The 7,972-nt window shown below is 38.1% G+C and overlaps 1 non-coding gene across 1 annotated transcript; it reads left to right on the forward strand.

Annotated features, from left to right (window-relative positions):
* Positions 1 to 7,295: 7,295 nt before the first annotated feature.
* LOC139851197 (small nucleolar RNA R71) lies at positions 7,296 to 7,402 on the forward strand. Its single transcript, XR_011760553.1, has one exon. It is a non-coding gene; the product is annotated as a small nucleolar RNA R71 (small nucleolar RNA).
* Positions 7,403 to 7,972: the final 570 nt, after the last annotated feature.

The raw sequence follows: 7,972 nt of genomic DNA on the forward strand, positions 1-7,972 counted from the left end.
CTTGTATTTAATGTTTTCTGTTTACAAGTTATAAATGGATTTATACCATTGTGATAAACCATTCTGTATGTCATGACATTATGAGATCTTTAGTTTTGCCTTGGTGCCCTCTAGCGAAGTAAACACTTTACGATAGCCGATCCCTTGTGTCTATAATGTTGACACAAGGGCTTCTACCATCGGGGGCATAAAAATGCCTTGCCTTATGTGGGTAGGAATGAATGCCATGCTTTACATTCGTAACGCGTAATGCTGTGCGTAAGAAAAATTTAAAATTTTATTGATAATACTATCACACATACAACATTTTTGTGTAATATCTTAGCATGGGGTGATCAAGTCCCAATTAGAAAATTACAAAAAGTGTATTGTGTTGTTGCCTGAACTGATGAAAATTAAAAATGTGATAAAAACTATTCTGCGAGATTCATGCTGTTATACTGGCTTCCGTGTACCGTATTGCGTCCTGCTTTCAATGTTGCCACATTTTAGGTGGTTTAAAGTACCCGTTCACATCATTTTTACTGAACAACTGCCTTGATGATTTCCCTCTGACAAAATTCCCTGGAGCTTCATGAACAACTGATCTCTCCCTTGGTGGTCCAACATACTCGGAGTGTATTACTGTTACACCGTTTGGTGTTGGGAATCGCAATTCTGCATGCGGTGTAGAGGTAATTGCTCCGAATTTGCGAAGGGTCCACCTACCGAACAATGCACTGAACCGTGATCTGCCATCAAGAACTGTAAAGTCCACAATTTCTGTACGGACCAAAGGGTGTGTTCCCAGTGTGACATCCAGTTTTACTTTACCAACTGCTCTTATTGATTCATCCGTGATACCAGCAATCTTTAAGTTCGTGTAGCGTAGCCGATTATTCACGCTGAACGGATATTCCTTAAAACAATGCAAATACAAAATATCTGCTTCACTACCTGTGTCAGTATAAATGTGAGTAATGTTTCTGTTTGCTATGACACCTGAAATGACCACAGGCTCTTCTGACAGGCGCAAATTTAGAATGGTATGAAGTATGATTGGAGCATACATCCATCTCTCAGTACCGCGTTCTCCATCTGCTTCATTTTCCTGCTCCTCATTCCATATGACCTTGATGTGCATTTCTGGAGTTGGATCCCTTTCATCATTCCGTTCTTCCTTTCTGTTCCAATCAAGTCGTCCACCGTGACACACTTTTCCCTGCCAAGAAAAACATTTGTTTGGATCATTTCATCGATACTTTTTTCCTGGCAAAAGATGATTCAGCTCGCCAGCCTTGATCTTTGCAATGATCTCTCTCATTAATGACTTGCAATTATCTGTTTCATGTCCATATGCCTCATGGAAGTCACACCATTTATCACTCTGTGGTCCCTGACGCTCTTCCATCGGTGGTGGAGGGTGAAATGATTCCTTAACTGGCTCGGTGAACAAGATTTCTTTTGGAGTTTTGGTTAATGCCATAATAAGTGGATGCCTGTCTAATGGCTTTCGATGGTGATAATTGTCATTTGGATGATTATTTCCTCTCCAACCGCTCTGCTGTTGCTGGTAATTATTGTCATAGCCCCGTTGCCTCTGATAATTGTCATTCCTGTTCCGCTCTCCGCCTTGCTGCCTGAAATTTCTCTGATAATTATCCACTCTTGGATATCCCATTTCACCTGCTCGTAAATGCTTCTGAGCAATACCCAATGCTTGATGCAATGTCTTTGGAATATCATAACGCAAAGCATGAATTAGTCATCCAAAACGTCGCTAATCGAGACAAAATATAAATCCTGAAACAAGCTGAGACTCTGGTATGTCTGGTATTTTCTGACATTCAATGGTATAACGCTTCATGAAATCACTCAATGATTCATTCTGACACATTGTTATCTCATGTGCATCAAGATGTGACAACGTGCAGCTTCTCAAACTCTGATACTGCATCATGAACTTTGCCCTCAAATCAAGAAAACTGGTAATACTCCTTGGTGGCAAACTAGCAAACCACTCGCGTGCCATTTTTTGCAGTACCATTGGAAACATATGGCACGCAGTTTTATCTTCCCAATGCTGCAACCTCATAACTCCTTCAAACATAGTCAGAAAATCCTCCGGATCTGTTGTACCATCATAAACAACGATTGATGGAATTCCTAAATTTCTTGGTAATGGATAATCTGCAATTCGAGGAATAAAACACTGTGTTGATTCTGCCATTGCTGGTGGTTTGATAGCTTCATCACCAGTAATTAAAGCAAACAAATTATCCACAGCTGTTGCACAGATGGTTGGTTGTGCTAACTTTTGTTTAAATCGTGATGGCTCTGTTTTAGTTAAAATTCCATCCAGTAACTTGCTTGCCATTTCTTCAGTCATAACGAACTGTTCACCTTCTTCTTCAAAATTCCAATCATCGTCAAAAAATCCCTCATCATTGTGTTGATTGTCTGTATCATCAACTAAAGCATTCAACTGATTGAATAGCTTGAACAATTGTGATTTTGAAATTGACTTTCCTTTGCTGTTATGCCTAGCGCTCACATCAGAAGTCTTCTTGAAAGAGACATTATGTGTTCCTCGCCTGGCCTTCCATATTCCTGTGCTGGAACCTCCCATCAATGGTTTTCTCAATCGTGGTATGGTTTCATGAACTTGATCATCTGTTGTGTCAGTGTTCAAATGATATTCTTCTTCAACAGAAGTCTCTTCAAGAGTTAACTGATCAACTGGTATGTTTTCAATGAGATTTTCATCGACTGGTTTAAGTGTTGTTTTCGATGAGGTTGTTTCAGTTGCCTTCGTGCTCTTGGTGGTTTTGGTGGTCTTTGAGACGGGTGGCGCCATCTGTTAGTACGATTTTCCGTATAGAGGCTGTAAGGTACTAGTACAAAAAACTAGCTGCTCAGCGTGTGGTGTATACTGTTGATTGTTGTTTTCTTTCGAGAAATAATCTCTGCAGACCCGGAACACAGATGTAAGATCTGTGGGGTGGCCTTAATCAATCTATGGATCAATCTGTAATGATCCATCTAGCGCACTGCTGCTAAGCGGCTAATGTTGTTTTAGAGTGAGAAAGAACTGTGTGAGAGAGAAAGTGTACTTCTCTCTGACTGAAATTCAGATCAGAATGATCAAATGTGGTGACCCAGGGGGTTTATTTATAGGCGTAGAATGTCCGAAATTCACGGGATACACGTGTCAATCACTGAATGGTTCTGTTACGTGAAGTATCCTGAATGTCAGTGACGTGTGCTGACGTGGCTGCGTGTCGTTCACGCGCTGAGTTAAAGGGCTTATGCATAGAAGCTGCCTGCAGGGCTTACGCTTGACGCTGGGCGGCCTGCTGTACGCTGGGCGGCAAACTCTGAAAACTGCCAAATTTCATTATGTCTTGTGCTCTTTAATCGAGTTTTTTGCATGAAACTGATGTTTTTATGCGTGTATCTCCTAGGATACACCATTAGACCCATAAAGTCAATACCCCAAACGTCAAATACTTCACATACTTGAATGACATTTTGTGACATTTCATCACATTGACTTATTTTTCCGGCCCTTTGACAAGCATAACAGGATTTACAAAGAAGGTTTGCGTCTTTGAAAATTGTAGGCCAATAAAATCCAGTGTCGTAGACTTTTCTTGATGTGAGTTGAGGCCCATAATGCCCTCCTGTTGGTCCTGTGTGACAATGGTTTAAGATTTGACTAGCTTCATCTCCGAATACACATCGGCGTATTATTCCATCGGGACAACTTTTAAACAAATGTGGATCTTCCCAAAAATAGTGTTTTATATCACTAAAGAGTTTCTTTTGTTTTTGGTACGACAACCATTTTTCAAGGAATCCACATACTAAGTAGTTTGCATAGTCTACAAACCATGGAATTTCATTATAATCGATCTTCAAAAGATATTCATCAGGAAAGTTGTCTTGTATAGCCGATTCAATATCGAACTCTTGTAAGAGTAAGATCCAACGGATTAATCGTGGTTTGGCATTTTGTTTTGAAAATAAGTATCTTAGAGCAGAATGATCAGTATAGACCACCGTTTTAGCTAGAACGAGATATGAAAGAAATTTGTCAAAACCAAAGACAATAGCAAGGAGTTCTTTTTCAGTAGTTATGTAATTCGTTTGTTCTCCTTGTAACATCTTACTAGCGTAATAAATAAGTTGAAATCGTTTTTCAATCCTTTGTCCTAAAACGGCTCCCATTGCAAAATCACTTGCATCGCACATGAGTTCAAATGGTAGATTCCAATTTGGATTTATCATGATTGGTGCATTAGTGAGTTTTTCTTTAAGAATATTAAAAGATTTGATGCATTCATCCGAAAAGATGAATGGAGCATCCTTTTCTAGGAGTTTATTCATAGGATTGGCAATTTTAGAAAAATCTTTTATGAAACGTCGGTAAAAACCGGCATGCCCTAGAAAACTCCTAACTCCTCTAACATTGGTGGGATGTGGAAGTTTAGCAATTACATCTACTTTAGCTCTATCCACTATAATTCCTTCCTTTGAAATTTTATAAACAAGAACGATGCCTTTTTTAACCATGAAATGTCATTTCTCCTAATTAAGTACTAGATTTGATTGTTCGTATCTAATAAGCATTCATTCAAGATTAACTAGACATGTTTCAAAAGTATCACCGAAGACTAAAAAGTCATTCATGAAAACTTCCATGCATTCTTCTATCATGTCGTGAAAAATCGCCATCATGCACCTTTGAAAGGTTGCAGGGGCATTGCAAAGTCCAAATGGCATGCGTTTGTAAGCAAAAGTACCATAAGGGCACGTGAATGTTGTTTTCTCTTGGTCCTCGGTTGCTATTGGAATTTGAAAGTATTCGGAGAAACCGTCAAGAAAACAATAGTAACTATTCCCGGCTAATCTTTCCAACATTTGATCAATGAAAGGTAAGGGAAAGTGATCTTTTCTGGTGGCGTCATTTAATTTTCTATAATCAATACAAACACGCCATCCTGTTACAGTCCTAGTAGGAATAAGCTCATTTTTTTCATTTGTGATGACAGTCATGCCACCCTTCTTAGGTACGCATTGAACTAGGCTTACCCATGGACTATCAGAGATTAGATAAATTAAACCTGCATCTAGCAGTTTAATAATTTCTTTCTTAACAACATCTTGCATATTGGGATTTAGTCTTCGTTGGCATTGCACATGCGTTTTATGACCTTCTTCCATAAGGATTTTATGAGTTCAATACGAAGGACTTATACCTTTAATGTCATGAATCTTCCATGCAATAGCTGGTTTATGAGCTTTGAGCACAGAAATGAGTTTTGAGATTTTTCATTTTCAGTAAGAGAAGATGATATTATTACCGGTAATTCAGATTCACCATGTAAATAAGCGTATTCCAAATGGTTTGGAAGTGGCTTTAACTCTAATGTCGGTGGTTCTTCTATCGATGATTTGTATCGATATCTGTCTTCCTCTTTTAGCATTTGAAGTTCTTCTGTTGTTGGTTCGTATTCATTATCCATGAGTGTAGCTTTTACATTTCAGCTTCATCAATTGTTTCAGTTCCTTCTCCTAAAGAACATTCTCCTGTTCCTTGTAATTCTGGAAATTCTTCTAACAATTCTGCATGTGAATCTATAGTTTGAATGTAATAACATGTATCATCTGCAGATTGCGGTTGTTGCATGGCTCTATCAACAGAAAAGGTAACACTCTCGTCCTCTATACTTAAGGTCAGTTTCTTACCGAACACGTCTATTATTGCTTTAGCCGTGTTTAAGAATAGTCTTCCTAGTATAAGAGGAACTCGAGAACCTTCTTCCATGTCCAGAATAACAAAATCTGCTGGAAATACTAAAGTACCAACTTTAACTAGCATGTTTTCCATTATCCCTCTAGGATATTTTACTGATCGATCGGCTAGTTGTATGCTTATTCATGTTGGTTTCAATTCTTCAAGGTCTAGTTTAGCATATAATGAATACGGCATTAAATTTATACTAGCACCTAAGTCTGCCAATGCTTCTATTGAACTAAGACTACCCAGAAAACATGGAATTGTGAAACTTCCTGGATCTGATAATTTTTCTGGTATCTTATTCAACAGTACTGCAGAATAATTAGCATTCATTTTAACAGTCGAGAGTTCTTCCATTTTTTTTCTATTTGTGATTAGATCTTTCAAGAATTTAGCATATCTTGGCATTCCTGATATCACATCAATGAAAGGAAGATTTACATTTATTTGTTTAAACATATCCAGGAATTTGGATTGCTAGGCTTCAAGTCTTTCTTTTCTCATTTTACTTGGGTAAGGAAGTGGTGGTTGTTATGGTTTAACATAAGGCTTTACCTTAACTGTGTTATCTTCATTAACCTTTTCAACTACTGGTTCTGTTTCCTTATCTTGCTCAGGCTGTGGTGCCTGTGTAGTAGGAATAGAGTCATCAGAAATTACAGGCATTTCAGGTGGTTTAAGTGTAATACCACTTCTCGTGGTAATGGCTTTAGTTTTTTCATTCCCGGGGTTAGCATTTGTATCGCTAGGTAGACTCCCTGGTTTTCTTTCACCTATTAACCTTGCTAGGTTGCTAACTTCTTGTTCCGGATTTTGAATAGAAGCTTGTTGATTTCTAAATGCTTGAGCATTTTGTTCATTGGTTTGTTTCTGAGATGTGAAAAACTGCATTTGAGATTCAACTAGCTTCGACATCATGTCTTCTAAATTTGTCTTTTTATCATCGGTTTGTGGTGGTTTATTTTGAAAACTGGGTCTTTGCTGATTGTAAGTATTGTTAGATACTTGTTGATTGCTAGGACCTTGTTGGTTGTTGTATGGAACATTTCGGTTATAATTCTGATTTTGATTGTAGTTTGGTCTTGGCGGTTGATAATTATTCTGATAATTATTTCTAGGTCTTTGGTTCATGTATGAAACATTCTCTCTTTGTTCTATTGTTTGTTCAATACTGAGACAATCTTTTGTCAAATATGGTCCACCACACTTCTCACAACTAATTCGTATTGCGTGAATAACTTTAGTCATCTTTTCCATTCGTCTTTCGAAAGCATCTAACTTTGCGGAAATGGAATCAAAGTCATGGCTAGAATCGGCTCTAGCCGCTTTAGATGATCTAATGATATCTTTTTCTTGGTGCCACTCATGTGAGTGGGAAGCAGTGTTATCAATAATTTTGTAAGCTTCAGTTGCGGTTTTCTTCATAATGGAACCACCAGCTGTTATATCGATGTCTTTTTGTGTAGTAATGTCGCATCCTTGGTAGAATATTTGTACTATTTGATAAGTGACTAAACCATGTTGAGGACATCCTTTCAATTACTTTCCAAATCTTGTCCACGCCTCATATAAAGTTTCATTTGGCTTTTGCGTGAACGTAACAATTTCTCCTTGAAGTCTCACGGCTTTAGATGCCGGAAAGAATTGTTTAAGAAAATTTTCAACTAAGCCTTCAGGTAACGATTCTAACCAATCTTTGGCTTCTCCCTTTAAAGTCCAGGGAAATAACATGAGATAGATCTGTTCATCCTCAACTTCTCTGATTTTGAATAGAGTGCAGATCCTATTAAAGGTACGAAGATGTTCGTTTGGATCTTCCTTCGGCGCACCACTAAATTGGCATTGATTAGTTACCATGTGTCGGATTTGTCCTTTGATTTCATAATCTGGCACATTAATATCTGGTTGAGTAATTGCATGACCTTGGCCAGTGCGATTAGCCCTCATTCGATCTTCCATACTTAGAGGTTCCAGATTTTCCATGATTGAATTTGTTGAATCTGAATCACTAGAGGATTCTGACTTAATGGTTTCTTCGTCGACAATATCTGGATGAGTAATTTGTGGTTCAGGAGGAATGATTAGTGGTTCAGGATCTCTGAATTGTCCTTGAATATCCTTCGGGTTCTCAATTGTGAGGTCGGGTTTAAAAAATGGATTATCGGAAATTTGAATTGGAGTACTTGGTCG

This window comes from Rutidosis leptorrhynchoides, chromosome 5 (genome assembly GCF_046630445.1).
Source record: "Rutidosis leptorrhynchoides isolate AG116_Rl617_1_P2 chromosome 5, CSIRO_AGI_Rlap_v1, whole genome shotgun sequence".
Lineage (NCBI taxonomy): Eukaryota > Viridiplantae > Streptophyta > Magnoliopsida > Asterales > Asteraceae > Rutidosis > Rutidosis leptorrhynchoides.